This window comes from Mustela nivalis, assembly GCF_964662115.1.
Source record: "Mustela nivalis genome assembly, chromosome: 6".
In the NCBI taxonomy this organism is placed as follows: domain Eukaryota; kingdom Metazoa; phylum Chordata; class Mammalia; order Carnivora; family Mustelidae; genus Mustela; species Mustela nivalis.
In genome coordinates, this window is record NC_139025.1 from 68,367,648 (window position 1) to 68,390,455 (window position 22,808).

Sequence of the window (22,808 nt, forward strand, 5' to 3'; positions counted from 1 at the left end):
ACAATAAAAGCAAAAATTCTGGGGCATCACTACACTTACCAACCAGAAAATATATCAAGTCACTTCCAACATATGAATATGGCAAACTCTGTCTTTAATATAATGTAAGAATCTGATAAATCAAATCCCTCTTTCACATCAATGTGAATTTTTATGTGGTTTTAGCTTCTTTCACCCAAAATTTTGCTTAATGAAGAAATAGGCTGATTATTTGTCCCCTTTATTTTCTTCAAGGAATTAAATGTGTTTTACTACCTAAGATTTGGATGATGGGAGGCAGAATCTGGGTAATCCACAAACTGCAGCATTGCTCACCCAACCTCTCACCCCTCAAATGACAGGGTATTACTGACTTTAAACTGGTCTTTTATTCTCACCAGGTATCTGACAAAAGCCTCAAATCCCTACAAAACAGATCTATAGTTCCTAGGAGGCCTCATCAGCAATCAGGAATGTTCCTTCTTGCATCTGCCTAACTTTGCTTTATGACTTCTGCTGTAGGGAAGATTATTCAAGGCACTGGGAGTACTAGGACAGAAAGGAGAGATACCGTAACACCGCCAGGGAAAGTTTTCAGTCTCAGAAACAAAAGAGTAAATCACTGTAGACAGCATTTCTGGAAAATTATGCAAACTACAATTTTAATTACTTTTGAAAATCTAAATGGGAACACAGTTATGCTGTTGTGAAAATTAATAAAGGGAAAGCTTACGAAAGTGGACTTAGGATGACAGAAGGAAATACTGGAAAGAGGAACTGTACCACTCAATGTCAATTACAGGAAAGAATCATCAATTACAGTTCCCAAAAGGGAAATAAGTACTAATGTCTCCTATAAAAAATTGACTATCCCTGCAACTCAGCGAATGAGAAAGCATTATTTACCCAGAACTCTTACTTTTCTCCAGTGAATTTTCATTCAGAACAACCCCTCCCTAATTCCCCTTTTCCAAAAAAGTAAGGTTCCTCTCCTTTGTTTATGGGATTTGCCTAAGGTTTTACCATAACTTGCTTGTCCCCAATCATAGTTATCTCCAATTCCTGAAACAAAAACAAAAACAAAACAAAAACCTTTCATTTGGTGGTAAAAATGCTTTTATTTCTAGGTTTAACACCATGCATAGTTTTTCATTATACAAGTTCCCTTTTCTGATCGCACTTCTATTTTGGTGTGAAATACATATAACCTCATATCCCTGTTATGCCCGATTTCTTCCCTGTATCCTGCCATCACTGAAAAAATACCCTGAATGATGATGTGAAAAGAGTTAAAGTTAAAAGAAAACACCAGATTGCACAGCAGCCAGAAAGAAAAGCTGGTACAATATTAGGGACTGAATGTATGGGATGTGTCTTCTGACTTAGATAGTCCAAGTATTTTTATTACTAGAAAATATAGATGCGAAGGAAATTAGACAACAGCTTCCTTTTATCTTACATGTAGGCAGGACTCTAATAATGGTTTATAGTTTTCTTCAGGCCTATCTCTTCTTGCCACCATCTTGGTAACAAAAATATATAACGATACTCTCTCATTTTTAGCACATAATCCCTTAATTCAATTATTGATATATCTTGGGAAGTATATGTGCCAAGCCAACAGCTCTCTGTGGCATAAAAATAGAAGTGTTTGAAACTGTTTCTTTACTACCCAACAGCTATATGGCTGGGGCTAACACCTCTTAGACTCAGTTAACGCAAATAACAAGCAGAAAGAAAGTAAAAAGTAAAAAAGTAACATATGTCTTCAGAATATGTAGATAAAGCAGATAAACCACAGGGTCTGGAAAATAGCTCTTAAATTTTAGCAACTGGTCCCTTCTATTTTGCCTTCCTCGGTCTTATCCTGATTGGTTTTGGGGCTGTTGATATGGGTAGGAGATCTGATGATACTTCATTAACTGCCTATTCCTTATAAACTTCAACAGAATGCCACTTTGGCAAAAAAAAGAAGCCTGAGATAGAGGGGAAAAAATCACTCTTCCTCTACTCACTACTGCTTTATCTTCAGAGCTCAATTTGGTCAAAATATAAAAAGTCAATCAATCATACCTGTGATTAAAACAAAAACAACCAGACAGTTAACTATCATGAATTGCCTTTTTACATAAAGAAACAAAGAGAACAGATCTGTGTTCATTTACCTCTCTATATATTCATTTACCTATCTCTAATCTCATATTTGAGTATTTCTACAAGTATCTAACTTTTGATAATATACTTTTTATACTTTATTTTTCTCCCTTATACAAAGAAGTGCCAATCAAAGGGGAAATAGAAAGTTTAACTTTCATTTCTAATTTAGAAGTTCCTAAATTCTTTTAATAACTTGACTTCAAATTTTACTTGGGCTAAATGAATACCCCAATACAAAATATGGCAGGAGATGCTTCAGATAGCTCATAGAAAAAGTTTTAGAAAGAAAACATTTGTTTTCATGATTGCTCTTTTCTTCAACATCTTTACCCATACATGAGTTTCAATTGGGTGCAAGCAAGGATTGGGTTGAATTTGGACTAAAATTCTATTTCTGAGACCTCCCCTGTTTAAAAAAAAAAAAAAAAAGTCATAGCTAAAAATGAATAAAACAGCTTTGGTTCAGATTGGTTGGAAATCCTCCCCTCTGCTGCAATTACCGGATGAAATAGACATTAAGCTCAGAGGAGTTCTTCACTCAGTCTCTTTTGCTTCTTGCCTCTGTGAGGGACTGTTTTTCTGATGCCATTATTGGCAGATCGCCACATTGCACCTGCTGATCCACCTGCCTCTCACTGGCGTTCAGTATTTAAAATGTTGCGCAATTAAAGTAAATGAGTTTAAAGGGCTGGATTTGCACTACACCTCCCGGGGAGCTGTTGTTCATCCTTAAAAGTGCCTGATGATGGTTTGGGAAGCACTGTTGCTGGCCTGGCCCTGGGGTGCTGAATTGCTTCCCTTTGAAGAACTCTGTGGTGAATCCCCTCATAAGGATGCTAAATGGTGAGGAAGCATAAAGAGAGACATTTTGTACCCCAGGAATCCAGTCTTTATAGATTGAGACTAGGCAGCAAAAGAAAAACTGTAAACTAACTAGAACCACCTAACTATTTCTTGATAGATAACTATCTTCACTTATTTTAATTTGTCTTTATGAATTTAATTTTAATTGTTTCCTGCAAAGCTGTGTACAAAATGTTAAACAGAGAATCTCAAAATAGAAAACTTATCTGTTTATCAGGGCATCCTTTTATGTCTCACCATTTTTATGATGGCCACTAATTATTCTCTGGTACCTATCTATTAGTATGATGTGAACTCAATTAAACTGAGGTATTTTATTTTAGTGCATTTTGTTCTTTTGCACAAGTTGAAGCTTAGCTAGGGGCACTGGTTCATACCACAAAGTTGCGTTTTTAAATCAAGTTAAATTATTCACTGAAAATGCTTTTAGATGCTGGGTATTGGCATATGGGAAACAAAAAAATGCTCTAGATCTTGAGGAATTTAATCTGACATTAGTGATTAGAGATCACAGAGAACCAATTTTTGCATTCTACATACATTTTATGACCTTCTGGTCCTTCAGAGGTACCAAGCATGAAAAGAAAATGGAAAGATACATATAAAACTTTTGGTTTCCTGGGGCGCCTGGGTGGCTCAGTGGGTTAAAGCCGCTGCCTTCAGCTCAGGTCATGATCCCAGGGTCCTGGTATCGAGCCCTGCATCGGGCTCTCTGCTCAGCGGGGTGCCTGCTTCCTCCTCTCTCTCTGCCTACTTGTGATCTCTGTCTGTCAAATAAATAAATAAAATCTTAAAAAAAAAAAAAAAACTTTTGGTTTCCAGTCTGGCTCATAAGAGCCTTGGAGATCATCACTCTGATTTTCACAGGAAATAAGCTACACTTAGAAATCAACAGTTCTTCTTAGATCCGCTGGTTAATTAAGGCCACAAAGCAAACCACTGCCCCAAATTTGGAGCGACAAGTAGATATAGAGACTCAAAACAGCAGAGCAAAAACCCAGGAAAAGAAATCTCCATAGGAACCTGCACTGGCTGGATAAATTTAGATCGTGATTGACAGATGACTGGAGGTTCAGTGTGGGGATATTTTAGACTGAGAAATTCTGGTACAGGTTGAGGAGGCAGTCTTAGGGAGGTCCTGCACTTGTAGGAGTTTTACTTTCAGTAGTCCTACAAGTTTTTACAGTTAATATCAGAGAAAAATCCCCTATGCTCTGACCAGGGAAAGAGAAAAGTAGCCATTTTGAAATACCCGAGAACATTTTGATTCCTTAAAAAGGAATGTCTTCAGGATGATTTTATCAAAGCTCATCTGGCCTTGGGAAAGAAAAATGGACTCCAGCCACCTCCTGCCTCTAAGTGGCTTAGAGTTTGAGGCTCCAGGGAGGTCCCACCCCCACCCCCCACCCCCGTGCTCTTTTCACGTGTATCCATGACCTTTAACTTCACTTTCCGACCACGGTACGTCCATATCGACAGTATTACACTTAAATGAAGTATTCCTTTTTGTAATTGTGTTGTAGGTGGGGCCAGAAATACCCAACACCAACTCCTTCTCTCCTTCTTGTCTCACCTAAGTGTGTTTGAGGCTGAGGGTCAGATTCAAAATCACTTGTGAAGGTTGCAGCCCAGGGGAGCAGTCTCACTAAAAAACTGAGACTTAATCATAGGATTCTGGACTGCTTCCCCTCCCACACCTTACCATGATATCAGTGGAGCTCTCATTTAACAACAAGGAGCACAAGCAGAAGGACAGCACATCTTAGACCTTTTCCCTAGAACACTCTAGGGAAACTCACAACAGGGAAGAAAAAACAAGAGCATTAGAGGGGATTTTAGCCTCAGATTACCAAAGCTACAGTGAACCCTAGACATAAAACCTCATACTAAAAGTTTATTTACCTCAGTTCTTTCTTACCTAGCGTATGTCCTGTGCTTTAAAAGAAAAAAAAAAAAATGAGGCATACTTAAAGTACACACACAAAAATCAGTTTGATGAGAAAGAACAAGCATCAGAATCAGACTTGGATATGAAAGATGTTGGAATTATCATAACAGGAACTTAAAACAACTGCGGTTAATATGCTAAGGGCTCTAATGGAAAAAGCGGATGGCAAGTGAGAATATATTGGTCATGCGAGCACCGAGATGGAAATTCTTAGAATCAGAAGGAAATGCTAGAGATTAAAAACACTGTAGCAGAAATGAAGAATCCCTTTGATGGGCTCATGAATATACTGGACATACCTGAGGAAAGAACCAGGGAGCTTGAAGAAATGTCAATAGAAATTCCCAAAATATAAAAGCAAAGAGAAAAGTAAAATAAAGTAAAAAATCAAATAAAATCAAAAAGATTCCCCAAAGTGGGATAATTAGAGAGTTGTAACACATGGTGAGATTATCAGAAAGAGAAAAAGGAACAGAATATTTGAAGCATTAATGACTTTAAGTGTTCCAAAATTGATAGACGTCAAACCAGAAACCAAGAAATCTCAGAGAACAAGCAGGAAAAAACAAAAACAAAAACAAAAAAACTACACTTAGGTGTATCATATTCAACTTGCAAAATCTCAAAAACAAAGAAAATCTTTAAGAAGCTAGGGATAGGGAGATGGGAACTGGCCTTGCTTACAAAGGACCAAGAGTAAGAATTACCCTGGACTGTGTTAAAGAAACTATACCAACAAGAAGTGAGTAAAGTGAAATGTTTTAAGTGTTGGAACAAAAACAAAAACAACCCAGAAGGCCCTACCAATCTAGAATTCTTTATCAAAATTATCCTTTAAGGGGCATCTGGGTGGCTGAGTGGGTTAAGCCTCTGCCTTTGGCTCAGGTCATGATCTCAGGCTCCTGGGATGGAGCCCCACATTGGGCTTTCTGCTCAGCAGGGAGCCTGCTTCCCCTCCCCCTTTGCCTGCTTCTCTGCTTGTGATCTCTCTGTCAAATAAATATATAAAATCTTTTTAAGAAATTATCCTTTAAAAGTGAAGAAGTAGGACCCCAACTGGGTGGCTCAGTCAGTTAAGCATCTGCCTTCAGCTCCGGACATGATCAAGGTCCTGGGATCAAGACCCACATTGGACTCCCTGATCAGTGGGGAGTCTGGTTCTCCCTCCCTTCTGCCCCAACTCCTCGTACTCAGGCCATGTGCCTGTACACACTCTAATAAAATCTTTGGGGGAAAAAAAGGTGAAAAAGCAAATGCAGACAATCAAAAAATCAAGTCAGTTTGTCACCAGTAGACCTGTTTTTCAGGAAATGTTGAAAGAAATTCTTTAGCAAGAAGGAACTAGATGTAAGTCAGAAACTTACATCTACTTAGAAAGGAAGAACCTAAGAAGAGATAAGGTAACAAGTATTTTCCTTATTAACTAACAGAATAGCTTTTCAGAATATTAATAGCACAATGTATTTGGTGATTGTAGCTTATGGATAGGTGAAGCAAATGAAACAATGCTATAAGAGATGAAAACAAGGAAGGAATTGGGAATATTCTTTTAAGTTACTTGCACTACATAGGAAATGGTTTGGTATAACTTAAAGAGTTTGAATTATTTGTAAATGTATATTGCAAACTCTAGGGCAGCCACTAAAAAAGTGAAAGAAGCACAGCAGGTATTCTAAGAGGGGAGGAAAAAAATGGAATCATTTAAAATGCTCAAAATCAGAAAGTAGAAAAAAAAATTAAAAACAAGAAAAAAGGAACAAGGGCAGTGAGTAGAAAACAATCTCATGAACTTACATGCAAAAATTCAACAAAATATCAGCAAATTATTCCAACAATGTATAAAAAGAATCATATACCAAAATAAGTAGTATTTATTCCAGGTATCTGTCTGGCTCAAAAATCAATTAATGTAATACATCATATCAACAGATTAAAGAAAAATCATATGATCATATCAATAGAGGTTTAAAAAAAAGTGTTTGAAAAAAATACAACATACTTCCATGATTAAAAAAAAAAACAAAAAACAAAACACCTCTCAGCAACTGAGAATATAGGGAGTCTTCCTCAGTTCATTAAATAACATCTAGAAAGAAAACCTAAAGCAGATTTCAAACCTAATGGTGAAAAATGAGGGTTTCCTGTTAGTATAAGTTACAATGGAAAGATACACACTTCTCACCACTCTTTTTCAACATTGTACTAAAAGTACTGGCAAATGCAATATAATAAGAAAATAAATGGAGGGGCACCTGGGTGGCTCAGTGAGTTAAAGCCTCTGCCTTCAGCTCGGGTCATGATCTCAGGGTCCTGGGATCGAGTCCTGCATCAGGCTCTCTGCTCAGTGGGGTGCCTGCTTCCCTTACTCTCTCTGCCTGCCTACTTGTGATCTCTGTCAAATAAATAAATAAAATCTTTTAAAAAATAAAATAAATGGAAGAAATAAAACATATTTACAGATGACATGATTATGTAGAAATCCCAAAAATTCAATAACAAAATCTATTTGAACTAACTAGCAATTATAGCAAGGTTGAAGAACTTAAGCTTAACATACAAAATTAATTGCTTTCTTATATACCATCAGTGAACTCTCAGAATTTGAAATTTAAACACAATAGTATCTACATTAGCACAAAAACATGAAGTGCTTAAGTATAAACCTAACAAAATATGCATAAAATCTGAGAAAATTCACAAAAATACCTGTTGAAAGAAAATAAGATCTGAAGAAATGGAGGATATTCTCCATTATCAACCTGATGTAAAGACACAATGCAATGCCAAATCAGATTCCAGCAAAGAACCATGTGGTTATTGACAAACTAATTCTAAAGTCTTATGTAGAGACAAAAGACCCAGAAAAGTTCAAATAACATTGAAGAACCAAGTTGGAGCACTGACACCACTAAACCTCAAGACCTAATTTTAAACTATATTAACACAATGTGGTATTGGTGAAAGAATATGCAAATAGATTAATGGAAAATTATATTAACACAGAAAGACTCAGAAAAATATTATCAACTGATCTTTGACAAAGGAGCAAAGGCAATTCAATTAAAAAAAAAAAAAAAGACAATGGGGAACAACTGGATATCCACATGCAAAAGTCTAGAACACACCTTACATTTTAACAAATATTAGCCCCAAATGGATTCTACCTCTAAATATAAAATGTACAACCATAAACGTCCTGGCAGAGAACTGGAGAAAATCTAGGTGGCCTTGCATATGGTTGATGAGTTTCAAACATCTGAACATCTAAAGCACAGTTCATGAAAGAATAATTAGTAAGTTAATTCCATGAAAAATATAAAGTTCAGCTCTGTTAAAGACACTGTTAAAGGAATAAAAAGACAGGCAACAGGCTGGAGAAAAATCTTTGTAAAACCTACCTGATAAAGAATCAGTGATATCAACAATATGAGAAGAACTCTAAAAGCTCAGCAGTAAGAAAAAACGAACCTAACTGAATAGGCAAAAGGTCTGGATTATCTCGCCAGACAATATTAAAGGCAATTAAACATGAGTACATGCTCATCATGCTATGTCATTTGGGAACTGAAAATTGAAATTATAATGAGATATCATTATACTTCAATTAGAATAAAAGAATAAAAAATAAAAACAACAAAAAACAAAACAAAACAAAAAAAAACCACTGACAATACCAAATGCCAGTGAAGATGTAGAAGAGGAATTCTAATTGTTAATGGGAATAAAAAATGACATAGCTGCTTTGGAAAAATTTGGCAATTTCCTACAAATCTTATATTCTCACCATATATTCCATCACTTACACTCTCCGGTATTTACTCAAAGGAGTTCAAAATTTATGTCCACACAAAAACCTACACATGAATGTTTACAGGTACTTTCCTCATAATTACCAAAACTTGGAAGCAATCAAAATGTCCTTCAATAGATGAATGGGTGAGAAATTGTAGTACATCCACAAAATTGAATGTTATTCACCAATAAAAAGAAATGAGCTATTAAGTCATGAAAAGACATGGAGGAAACTTAAATGCATATTGCTAAGTGAAAGCAACCAATATGAAAATGCAACATACTGTATGATTTAAAAGCAAAGAGAGCCCTGATTTTCAAAAGTGTAGGTAGAAGAAGGGAGGGATGAACAGAGGAGCATAGGGAAATTTTAGGGCAATGAAATTTTTCTGTATTATCCAATAGATACCTACCATTATACATTTGTCAAAACCTCTAAGATGGATGAAATCCCTGAACCTAATGTAACTATGGACAATGTTGGTAATGGATCAATATTGGCCCCTCACTGTAACAGAAGCACTATACTAATGAAACATAAAAGAAGTGGAGAGGGGGTAGGAGGGCATATTAGAACAGGGGGCAGGGCTGGTGGTAAAGGGGTATATTAGAATTCTCTGTACTTTACATTGTATTTTTTGGTAAACCTAAAACTGCTTAATAAATAGAGTATATTAATTTTAAAGAGATTTTAGATGTACTATGTTCTGAGTAGTAACATGTTAGCAACATATACAAGATGTACTATGCTCTGAGTAGTAACATGCTAGCAACATACACAAGACCTTATGAGAGCAGAAGAAAAAGCAAGCACAAATAAGTGATAAAGGAAAGATATTAGCAAATGTTTCCTGAGGAGATGAATTTATTCACAATAACGAAATGAAATTATCCATGGGGAGGAAATTCTAGGTGAAGAAAATAGTTTAAGATAGAAACATGAGGGACGCCTGGGTGGCTCAGTGGGTTAAGCCTCTGCCTTCAGCTCGTGTCAGGATCTCAGGGTCCTGGAATTGAACCCCGCATCGGGCTCTCTGCTTGGCAGGGAGCCTGCTTCGCCCCCCCTTTCTCTGCCTACTTGTGATCTCTGTCAAATAAGACAGAAACATGATATCACATCAATGTCTGGTATTCCTGTGGTTTGGGATGATACAGTGATGTGGAACGGACATAGGTGGTGTTAAGAGACCACTTTGATCAGAGCCTTACTTGTAAAGGAGGCTGGGCTTCCTATAGATAAGAGGAGCAATGTCTGAGTATGTTCCAAGAAGTGGTATAGTATATGAAAGGCGTTCAAGTCACATGGGCTCTCTACCAGAATTCTTGGATATTTTTAGGCTTCTAGTTTTTGTTGTTGGTGGTGGTGGTTTTGGGTTGTTTTGTTTTTTTTTTTTTTTCTTTTTCGAAGCAAGCAGAGGTTTCAGAAACAACAGAAGGAGTTTCTGGAGATTTGCACTTTTACATATAAAGAATGAAATCTTTTGAAGTTCATCTTTCTGGGTTTTAGTTAATGCATTTCTGCACTACTTTTGGTTTTTAGCACTTTAAAGTACTGCTGTAAATAATACTTCAAAATGGCCTGAGTTCTCATAAAGTTTCTAATAGAAACAACAGATACTTAAAGACATTTTCTAAGACTTTTATGAATAGTAACATATATATGCTGACAAATATGCCTACATACATTACATACACATCTATATAGAAAAATTCCATCTACATAAAACTCTTAGAGTTTACCCCCCTCCTGGATTTTGTTACTCTAAGCTAGTTGTATAGTATATAATGCACAATTTATTTCAGTTTGCAGAACAGAGCAAATATCAATTAGCAATTTACTGTTTATTCTTCCAGGAAAAATAATACAGACTATTTAAACTTCCTCCTGGGTTTGTCTGTATGAATTCTAATGAGCTGGCACAAAAAAAATTTAACTGATATTAGAAAAATACACACATATTATATAAGTTACAACCTAGGGGGTGAAAATAAAGATATTTTTAGCTGACCAAAAAGTATTAAAGAAATATGTCAAACAAAAGGTCTACAGAGTTTCTGGTTTTAAGTTAATACTTTATTTTAATGCCAATTTTAAAACTGATTTACGTTTTAAGCTCTAATATATCTGAATAGAAAGCCTTCATTAAGAAAAACCTGCTTTTTCAATTAGGCACATTCACTAAAATATTAAATGATCATTCATAGAATAGTCGGCAAACACAAATTTCAGGGACTTGAAATTAGTTTTAATTCAGAGAATGCTGGGAAAATAATATTTACCTATTTTATAGTAAAATTATTTTTTTATGTACTTCTTTGGGGTGAATTTTTTTATATGAAAAGTTTTTCCTCATGAACTTGGAAAAACTTTAAATGCACTCAAAAACATTTACCAATGAGCTCTAAGAATTTCTCTTAGTTTTTGTACCTTATTTACATAACCAGTAATTAAAACCTGCATATTGATTTATGGTAGAAAAATGTGCAAAATCATCAGTATAAATTCTTATACTTGTTCAGCTTCATATATGAGGTTTCCCTCTTGGAGTTTTAAACGTAGCTCATTCATGTGAGGTGTGATCATGATTTTTTTTTTTTTTTTTTTGTCTTATTACTGAATACTAGGCAAGCATTTCTTCTGTTTTTTTTTTCTTTTTTAATTTCTTTTCAGCGTAACAGTATTCATTGTTTTTGAACCACACCCAATGCTCCATGCAATATGTGCCCTCCTTAACACCCACCACCTGGCTCCCCAACCTCCCACCCCTCCCCCCACCCCTTCAAAACCCTCAGATTCCTTAAAACAGCTATTTTGAATACTTTATCAAGTAAATTATTGATCTTCATTTTGGGGGGTTGATTCCTAAAAATTGTGTTCTTCTGGTGCTGTCAATTTTGTTGATTTCTTGCATGTTCCTTGAAGTCTTGCCTTGATGACTTCACAATTGAGGAATGAGTCACCCTCCCTGTGGTCTTTACTAACCAGCTGAGAGAAATGTCCTGCCAGCCCTGCTAGAGATTCTGAGGCTTTCCCAGGCTTTTCCTTTAGATACACCTGCTGAAGACTTTTGCTACCTTATGTGACAAAATTCTTAAAGTGTCATGTGTCTTCCTTCAATCCTCTAATAAAGATATTTCTTAATACCAAAAAGCCAAAATACCAAAAAAGAAAAAAATTGCCAATAATGCTATATATACAAACTTAAAATTGTCCTTTTCAACTCATTAAACATATTTGGGTATACCGTATGTAGCAAATTTATTGTTTTGAAAAGTTATATGCACACTAAAGTAAATAACTCCACCATGAAAAGTTTTTTTGGTAGGCTTTTAATTCAGCTTTGTCTTCTGAGTTAAGTCACTTTAGAGAAGTTTATAGAAATTTATAGTATTATATGTTTAATATGTATTAAAAAGTGTGTAAAGTACACACTTCTAGCAACAATTTTGTATTTTAGGAAAAAATTCTCAAGGCTCACTGAAGTGTTGTTTGCGTATTTATTGATATATATTGTATTAATTGCCTTCACAAATCATCTCTACAAATCCCCAACCTAATATCATAGAGTAAATCTCAGCTGTTAATCCTGAATCTTTTTACAAACTTGTTCAAGGTGTGTGATTTCCTTCCACTAACATACAAGGAAATACCAAATTTATCATTTGGTTCAGAAACTAAATCTATCTAGTGCTTGATGAGGTGTATCTTCTTTCTCTTCTTAAGATTAAGGAAACAGACAGTTAGCTAAAGGGGAAGGACTTCCAAAACTTAAACTTGCCAAATGACTATAGATAAATCATTAATCCTCTGAGTAAATGATAAGCTAACTTTTCCTGGAACTTAAGATGTTCCTCTTCAGAGCCATTCTCCACCCCTCACCCCCCCTGCAGAATTCCCACTTCTACCCACAATCTTGATCCAGGTCCATATTCCCAGATGTTTCTGCTATAAAAATGTTCAAGTATTTTTTCTAAAGATTTTATTTATTTGACAGAGAGAGAGAGAGAGAGATTACAAGTAGACAGAGAGGCAGGCTCCCCTGCTGAGCAGAGAGCCCGATGAGGGACTTGATCCCAGGACCCTGGGATTATGACCTGAGCTGAAGGAAGAGGCTGTAACCCACTGAGTGACCCAGGTGCCCTCCTGTAAGTGTTTTTAAATCTGTACTCCCTTCTTTCAATACCTTGTATACCAAGTTCAGTAACCTCTTCATGTTTGTGAATGTACTTTAACATTTCTTGAAAGGTCTAGAATTGTTCAGAAGTATTTACCATACTCAATCTCCTTCTTTGCAGTAAATGTTAACCACCAATACTCACCCAGTTACTGAACTGAAAGACCTGAAGTTATTCTTGATTTCTTCTCCTTCACCTTCCACCCACTTCACTGAGCTCTGATGATTTACCTAAAACATCTATCACAAGTCTTTCCATTGTCTTGATTATATGTTGCCAGGGCTCTCGACCAACTGGCATCATTTTTCAGAGGTTAGTCCTGGCCTTCAAGCTGACCCCATTTCCTCCTTTTTATTCTTTGTACAATTTGTTATTCAGTATATAGATGAACCTTTATTGAATGTAAATAAGACTATTGCTTCCTTAATACTTTTCAATGACTTCTAATATTCTAAATATTCTCCAATGCCTTCCAATTGCATTTAAAGTAGGACTTCAAATTAGATCATCCCTAGAGCCTACTTGAGGTCACCCTTGATTTTCTCTCCCAATCTTTCTCAGGTTCACAACTCCTCCCTCTTTCTCGGTGTTCTTAGTTACATTACTGCTAGGTCACTAAACACTTCCAGGCTCTTTTCTTAGAATGGATACTGGTGGATCAGCCCTTCATTCTTCAAAGGAACCCACTGAAGACTCTGATGTAACATTTAAGGAAGAGTTCCCTAATTAGTCAAACTTTCAACCTAAATAGATGAATCAGGTATTCCCCCGACTCCCCAAGAAAAAGGTGTTTTTTGCCGGTTTGCTCCCTTATGACATACATTAGATCTTAAGAGCAGCAACATCAGTGAGCTCTGGCATTGCATCGTCTTTCCTCTGTCTGCCATCCTTATTCAAACTCCAGGCTGTCTTGTCAGCCATTCACTGCCTCCCCTGCATTGCACCTTCACTGTTCTAAATCCTTTTAAACAAGGTTACCTCTTATTTCTTTCTCTTTAGGGTTTTTTGTTTTTTTAAACATTGATCCCACTTCTAGAACTCTACTTCCTCTACTAGTCAATTCTACACAATGTAGCATTTACATATTTTAAGTGGATTCATGTATCTATTAGTTTGCTTTCTCCAAGGAAGTTCTTTGATAGCAGTGACTTATCTTCATATCTACACAGTCCAAGAAGCCTAGTCATCCCATCCTCTGCCAAATCTATCAGTTAAAATATATTTAAGAGGTTTTACAATTATTCATTTTCTTTAATATCTAGGTCATTATAAATTTTTCCTGTCGCCCTTGGCCTGCAAGAACGACAGTCAGCCTGGTATGGTGTTAATGCTTCATTCCCGTTTATTTCGTCAACTTCCTTAGCTTATATGCAGCAGGGTGACCAATAAGGGGCCAAGCAATGGGGAGAGCCAATGAGAGTCTTGTTACTATGCTGATTAAATTTGAAACAGCCAATGACTATGTCCTCGTTTAGGTGGGCTTCACCAGAAAGTTCGTTGTTTACTTGCAGCGTATTTTGCTGGCAGTGAGCCAAGCACCATCTTGTAATGGCGGGGACTTTCCCCGCCATAGGCGGTCCCTGACATCTACCCCTTTTTTGTTTTATGGCAGAGATCGTTCCTGTCTTAGGTTGTCAGTAGCAGAAAACATCCTTACCCATCATCAGACACAAGATATCGATGATCTCTGTCCTGTCTTAGGTTGGTATGTTTCTCTACTGATCTTACCCATCTTTGACTACTGATCTAGCATGCTTAGCCATATCTGGGGAGATGTCCCAGCCTCTATTGACATAAGGGCTTGTACTATAGCTCGGCTCTGCTCTCGCTGCTGTGTTCTTCATGGCGAACTTTTCTGAATAGATGCAGAATGCCAATAAGAAGGAGGACAAGAAGACCAATTGTGCTAGCCCATTGTTTGGTGAACTGGAACATATTGCTGAATGTTTGAAATAGCTCTGGAAGGAAAGCGTGCCATTGGCCTTTAGAAGGTCCTTTAGGGAACTCTCTAACCTCGACTTTGACAGTCCAGATCCCATAATTAGAATCCCAACCTAATGGCTGTTCCGTGTATACTCGCCGCTAAATCCCGGCTCTAAGGCCGCCCCGCTTCTTATTGCGGACTTGTACAATTTTCCCACCACCTTTGTCGTGGTTTTACCCTGCTTACCTGCGGACTTCTCCCTTGCAAGGTTTTTCTATTTTTCTTAATATCTCCCGGGTTTCGGCACCATTTGTCACCCTTGGCCCGCAAGAACGACAATCAGCCTGGTATGGTGTTAATGCTTCATCCGTTTATTTCGTCAACTTCCTTAGCTTATATGCAGCAGGGTGACCAATAAGGGGCCAAGCAATGGGGAGAGCCAATGCGAGTCCTGTTACTATGCTGATTAAATTTGAAACAGCCAATGACTATGTCCTCCTTTAGGCGGGCTTTACCAGAAAGTTCGTTGTTTACTTGCAGCATATTTTGCTGGCAGTGAGCCAAGCGCCATCTTGTAATGGTGGGGACTTTCCCGGCCGGAGGCGGTCCCCGACAATTTCCTATTATTTTGCACCCATTCTCCCATCTTTCCTCAGTATTTAAATCACTATTCTAACACTAAGGTTTTTGATGGTTCTTAAATGAAGAGTTTTAGCTTTTTAAGCTTAAATAGTAAAACTGCTTATTACATACAACTTGAAAAGTATGGAAAAATAGACTAAACAAAATTATTGTCTATGCTCCTCTCTACTCAAGAAAAAAAAATGTGACTTTTAAGGCACAGGTAACTGATATATATTTAATTCTGTAAGGCTTCTCAGAATAGTCCTCCTTGGGTGTGAATCTGGAAGTGTCTTACCCAACTCTAAAGCTTTTAATAACTATTTACTTTACAAAGAAATAAAATGTGAAGTATTTGGCCTCAATTCAAGGCAATGAATGAGTTGGCTGCAAACTATTTGGTCCTCATGACCACTATGATTTTTCATGCAACCCTCTTGTTTAATCTTTCACAAGTACACTTCAAGACATTCCATTAAAAAAAAAAAAGTGCTGTGGTCAAATTAGGTCTGAGATATTCAAAAAGTCTTAGCCATTTTTAGATGTAATTTTTTGTTACCAAATTTTCATTTAAATTCCAGTTAGTTAACATACAGTGTAATATTAGTTTCAGGTGTAGAATTTAGTGATTCATCACTTACATACAACACCTGATGCTCACCACAAGTGCCCTCCTTCATACCCTAGGTATATTTTTTAAAAAATGAAAAAACGTTTCATAGAATAGAACTTAGCATTTCTCAAGCTATTTATTCTTTTGACCTTTTTTTCACATAATCTCTAAAAAACTTTAGAAAAAAACACATTGTTCCTACTTGCCTACACCTATGCTATAAAGATGTATAAGAAATAGCTTATTAAAAATCATGCTCAGATAGCTACAGCATGCTTACTTTCCTGGATTAAGGCTGGTAATCTAGCCAAACAGGAGCCACAGTAAGGCTGGGAGGTAGGAAGGTAGTCATTATATGGTGAGTGAACCTGCCATTTTACAGGGTTGGGCCTTAAAACATTGATCTGAAACCTGATATTGTCATATTAAACTAGTAGGAAGTGGTCTTTCAATGTTTCTATATAAACCTAAATTAGGTTTTATATAAACCTAGATCTAGGAGATTAACTAGTATTAAACTAGTAGGAAGTTGTCTTTCAATGTTTCTATATAAACTAAATTAGGTTTTATATAAACCTAGCTCATAGGAGTAGTTTATGTCAACAGAATTCCAATTTATGAATTAGAATTATCTTTCTAGAATAGCTCCTACATACCACAATGTAGGTGTAGGTGATTTCATAGCCAGCATATCTCTATACAGAATGTCAAACAGAAAAAGAATGACAGTTAAATAATTTTCAAAGATATTCAACACTGAAAATATTTGTAAAGAGTAAAATGGCCAATCCTAACCCATATCTATAAGGAAATCCAAATCATAATAGCAAGAGGAAATACATCAGTAAAAAAGTTTTCAAAAAAAATGAAATTCATTATCTAATAAAATTATATTGGTGAACACATCCTAAAATGGACATTGTATACTATTCATAAGTCTTTCTTTTGCTAATTAAAATAATCTCAATCTAGTTTAAGTGTTGTTGTATTTCAAAGAATTTCAAAGAATTTCATTGGTTAAAGTAATCTAGAAAAGTAATCTAGAAAATCTAGCTTCACGAACATCTTGACTCAATCAAATAACTTTATCAAGCTGAGAAGGTCACACTACTCCATTTAACTCACAACTAGTCAGCAAAAAAGTTGAAAGCTATCTTCAGATCATTAGATTTCATGCCTTGTCCATTCTTTTTACTATTTGCCTTTTATTTTTGAGAAACTCCCCATTAATGAGAGCATATGTATATATACAACTTTGTCAGAACAAAATGTACAGACCGTTATGAAATTAGTTGTAGGATTTTTACAATATTTTTATCTCTTCTTACAGAATGCCAGACACCAATAAGATATTTTATACATTCTTTGGTTGAAATGCCACGAAATTTGCAGAGATATTATTTTAAGAGAATAAAGCTGGCATTTCCAGCACCACAAAATTTTTAACTTTCTATATCCCTGAACTGTCAAAAACAAAATGTGGTCTCCAGTCCTAGATCTAGAGTCATGAATTACTGAACAAAAAGCATGGCCAAAATAAATGCATGTGGTCTCAGCAAATTCAAAGCCAAATATGTGTAATTTTTTTTTTGTATTGTCCACATTAAGACACCTAAAATACAGATGCTTTGTGTATATACAAAGTCTTTCCTAAGCACCATCTTTTAAGGGAGAAATACATTATGGTTTGGAGGTAGGGGTGGGGTAAAGAGGACCCCAGTTAATGTTCTTAAAACTGTTTAGTTTGTCAAATATACTCCAATATTTCTGATACTTTGTGTCCAGTGGGACCAAACCATTAGCAAAATAAATATACATTAAAAGAATTCTGGCCTCCATATTCAAAACCCTTTTTGAGAAAAAAGTAATTGTCTTTCATCGTTTGTTCTATTTTTTGAGTAAATAATACATAAATTACAATCCGAGCTACAAAGGGAACAAGCTCAGTGCTGATTTGAAATTCAGTGAACGCACCAGATTATGCTTTCAGGTGGCAAAAGCTCCAGGGTTCCCCGGCTTCTTTTGTGTTCGCAGGCTTGTAGAATGCTAGGAGCTGACAGATGCTTATCAAACATTCATGTAAACACTGCTATCAAAGCTGTGCTCTCCAGCTCTGCTTTCACACAAGAGGGTCAGCATGGAACATCATTAACACTGGGCCAAAGATAGAAATGTCATGCCAGGAGGTCTCTAACGCAAGAGAACGCCTGCACCACTGTTCTCAGCTACAGCACCCAAATTGTTAACTCCGCTGACATGAAAGATGAGCACAGAGGCAATGGTTAAAACATTGCTGAGTGTTTAGTTAAGCATGAATTCTGTTAGGCATTTTCAGCTGTTTTCTCAAGTTAAAATAGTTTGGGGCTCTTTTTGCTTTGTTTTGTTTTGGTGTTTATCCGAAAGGATGTGGAAATGTACTTCAAACTGGAGATAAAAACGCCTTCATAAACGAAAAAAGTATCAGTTACTTCACTACTTTTGTGGCAATAATAAGGGAGGCGTAAAGTTGAATTCTCTAGGTCTAGCACTTCTTGCCAAATTTTGAACGACTTCTTTCCTTCTTCAGTTTCTCCAGGCTTCCCAGTCCCCAGCCTCCTTTGTGGGCAGGAAATCACACTCCTTAGGGGAATGACCCCTCACGACAGAGAAAAAGGTCCCAAGGTAACCTCACCCTTCACCAGGAAGCTCTGGGAGGTGGGTTTCCTCCATTTTTATATCAGGTCCTAATCCTCACCTGAGAAGCATTGTTACTTAGCTTAATTACTCACCAGCTTCACATACTTAGCATCCTTTTGACTGAACAGTGTGGATCGAATATTCTTCTAATTGCCTCTAATTGCATTCGAGGTGCAGTTTCCAAACTGTGGTCCCCAAGGCTGCAGCAATGCACATCACCCAGGGCTTTATTATAAAGGTAAAACTGGGGGCTTATTAAAGATGAAAACATAAGTGAGGAGACGAATTTTATTCAGATGACTGCCATAGTGCAAATGCTGAAGATGGAAGCTCTACCATGTCACAGCAGGGTGGTTTTTCCTTAGACTTGTGTAATGAGAGAGGCACAAGCTGTGGAAGGGGTGATTTACATTTGTAATAGTTTTGCAATCAGGGGATGTCTCAGTCAGCTGAGCAGGAGCTTGTCTCTGCATATAGCTAGTTTTTAAGGGGACAAACAACACAAAGTTGGACAACCTGTGTTTGGCCTTGACGCAAGGAAAAAAGAGTCATCTGCAAGTCAAAGTGAGTTCTGAGAAAGTGTGGACAGAAAGTCTTTTCTAAGTCATATGGAAACCAGCGGTTCTTTCCAAGAAACCATTTCTCAGAATCCAAAAGGGAGAGGGGAATTCAGGGATCAAAAGTTAGGGAGTGTCTCTTACCCATTACTGTTGTCTGGGAGCACAGAATTCACCTAATGTTCAGTATTTTCAGATTCTACCCTAGACCTACTGAATCAAAAACTCTGAAATTGTACTGAAGCAGCTGATGTCTAACAAACCATCCAGGTGATTCTCATGCACATCGAAGTTTGAGAGCCACAGTGCAAGGCTTTGCCTCCCGTGTATCTTTCTATCTGGCCTATTTCAACAACTTTACAGATGACTTTTTTCACCTTCTACTTGCAGTCCTATCTTAACTATAAATGGGTTCCAGGCCCCTCCAATATCCTATGTGGATCCTAAGACCTCATAAAAATTGGTCAGAGAATCTTTTTCCCAACACTGCTGAAACTTCTGTGTTCTGTTTTCCTGCTTACTTGCAACTATTATTGGACAACCATTAGGATATGGTATTTTTCCAACTTTTTCTATGTCCAAGTCAGATTCTCATACACACACACACACACAAACACACACAGACACACCCACACGAGTCTCCTAGAGGATTTAGTAATTAAAATACTGCCTGTGACTTCAGATATTGCTGCATAAAACATTTGAAATTAAATGGTTCAGTTGTACTCCAAATACCACAGTCTTAAGATACTTAAGCTTTGAGCTTATTCAAATATATGAATATATGTATATATATATGTGTGTGTGTATACATATATATGTATATACATATATATGTGTGTGTATATATATATATATATATATATACCCTAATTAGTTTTTGTGTTAGGTACATACCATGAAAAATGCATCTCAGCTTTGATCTGTTTTGGGTTATTGACTAAAAATAAAATGAATAATATACTAAGAATCATTACAGTCCATGTTTTTACCTCTTTCCTTTCTACTCTCCTTGTCTATAATTTTTTTGCAAAGGGCAGTGTGATATTTCCATTTATGAAATAACCTACTTCTACTTATTTCATTTGACTTTCTGAAAATATACTCATCTCCGGGTCCCTGAGTTCATGGACAATATGCAAAACAAAATTCACTATTTTAACTACCCAGAAAACTCTTATTTCTCTGGCTAGATCCCAGGTTTTGGGGATCATGACCTGAGCCGAAGGCAGAGGCTTTAACCCACTGAGCCACCCAGGCGCCCCACATTTGTTGTGATTCTTAAACTTAAATGCAGATGGTTTTGCACCATGGACCAAATCTACTTCTAGTATTCAAACTAATATGGGAAAACACTATTTGGGATTTATCTTGCTTCAGAACAAGAAAGTATATTTTCTTCTTATTCAGAAAAAAGAAATATGAAACACTGATATTAATTTAAAATTGTATACCTCCTTTAGATATTCCAGTTAGATCACATATAAACTTAGTAGGTCAAATATAAACTTATAATGATTTCAGTTTGGGGAAGTCCAAGCATGACTATAATATCTATAAACAAAAAATGGTAAAACAAAACCAAATATGAAAAAACAAAACAAAACACTAAACCACTTACTGCTTAGGAAGTTTAAGAGAATATTGGAAAATATTCTGATCACTTTAGATAATGATTTAGCTAATAATTCTTTTGTTGTTTTATTGAAAGTAGAAATATTTGTGATTTTGAGTTTATAGTCCTACTCTTGAAGCCAAATGTTCTCAATTCTTTTAGTTGTTTATTCTGATATTTATCTATTCCTATATAATGGCTATAGAATGCTTTTTCTTGGTGTATCAAATTTTCTGAATTCCTTTTATTGTGTTTGAAGTTTCTATTCTATCCCTTCATTCCCCTCCTTCCATCTTCCTCGTGTAGTTATATCTATTGTTCAATGGCTAAATGATCAATGTTACATAAATCATTTTTAAAATTTTTTAGAAGATTTTATTTATTTATTTGACAGAGATCACAAGTAGGCAGAGAGACAGGCAGAGAGAGAGAGGGGGAAGCAGGCTCCCCACCGAGCAGAGAGCCCAATGTGGGGCTCGATCCCAGGACCGGACCCTGAGATCATGACCTGAGCCGAAGGCAGAGGCTCAACCCAGTGAGCCACCCAGGCACCCCTACATAAATTTTTATATGTAAATATTGCTGCAACAGAATCAATATTGTAAGTTAATTTTTTTTCTTTCTTATAATTTTTTTCTTAATTATTTTTAAAAATTGTATTCATTTTTCCAAGCTCTTTTTGTCTCTGCCCCAACAGACCTGTAAATAAACTAGCAATATATTTTCCAAATACTCTATCACATCATTATCCCATCCTCTCTAGTCCCAAGAAGTACTCTCCCAGAGCTCACAGTCCTTCTCCTATCCTGACAAGTGGCTTTTTAGTTTTATTTTATAGATGTCACCTTACATTTCTCTTCATCAGTCACGGGTTAAACCTCACTTCTTCAGGACCTTCTGTCTTTCTATCTGGTTCTTACTTATTGTGTGAGTAATACCTATCCTCTACTCAATTTCTTCTTGATATGTCAAGTAAAACATACCCTCTACTCAATTTCTACAGTAGAATGCACTCAAGTACAGTTGATGAGATTACATATTATTTTTATAGATTTAAAGATTCTTTTGGTAAGCTAATGCATAATGACACCAAAGAAGAGGGAAGACAAAACTCTTATAACCCCAAAGAAGGCTGCCATGCAGGACCTCACCCAAAGGGTAGCATCTGGTAACCTGGTAACAGAATACCACAAGCTGGAGCTATAGGGATTCAGTTTATATATGACAAGCAAGATGGGGTTAACAAAAATTTATAGGCTCCTTGTAGATCGCTAATATGAACAATTTCCCAGGCTCCGGGGAATAGGAATGTGGCTAGCCATCTGGTACCTAGTCCTTGGGTAATTGGTGTAGATGCATAGTGGCTCCAGACACAGATAAAGGAAGGAGTCAGGGTGTGAAATTAATCAGCTGCACCAAAAGGGGAACTGACCAGTCTCTAGCCAGAAAAAGCCACAATACAAAAATATGTTATATTGGAATGTCTGAGTGGCTCAGATGGTTGAGCCTCTACCTTCAGCTCAGGTCATGATCTTTGGGTCCTGGGATCAACCCCCCACATCAGGTTCCCAGCTTGGTGGGGCATCTATTTCTCCCTCTCTCTCTTCCTCTCCCCCTGCTTGTGCTCTCTCTCTCTCTTTCTCAGATGAGTAAATAAAATCTTTTAAAAAATGAATTATTATATATGAACATCCTTATATGCCTATGCTCATTCACAGTCTCTTTATTCTCTCCAAAAGTATCCACTCTCTTGGCTAGTTTAGTAATTACTTCCTTAGATTTCTTGATATGACTACACAGATGTGCATTATTTGCATTACAGTTTAGCCTTGCCCAACCTTAAACTCATTATGGTTTTTAATCCATAGGTTCTCCCTTCATTCCTT

At 36.5% G+C, this 22,808-nt stretch overlaps 1 long non-coding RNA gene across 23 annotated transcripts in view; it reads left to right on the forward strand.

Annotated features, from left to right (window-relative positions):
- Positions 1-12,716: 12,716 nt before the first annotated feature.
- LOC309866446 overlaps positions 12,717-22,808 on the forward strand; it is a 297,614-nt gene continuing 287,522 nt past the window's right edge. For 22 of the 23 annotated variants that reach the window (XR_014312663.1, XR_014312664.1, XR_014312665.1 and 19 more), the window contains exon 1: positions 12,717-12,886. This is a non-coding gene — a long non-coding RNA (uncharacterized lncRNA). Of the gene's footprint in view, positions 12,887-19,501; positions 19,578-22,808 lie in introns of those variants that run through there. The other variant, XR_014312685.1, reaches the window with a different exon arrangement.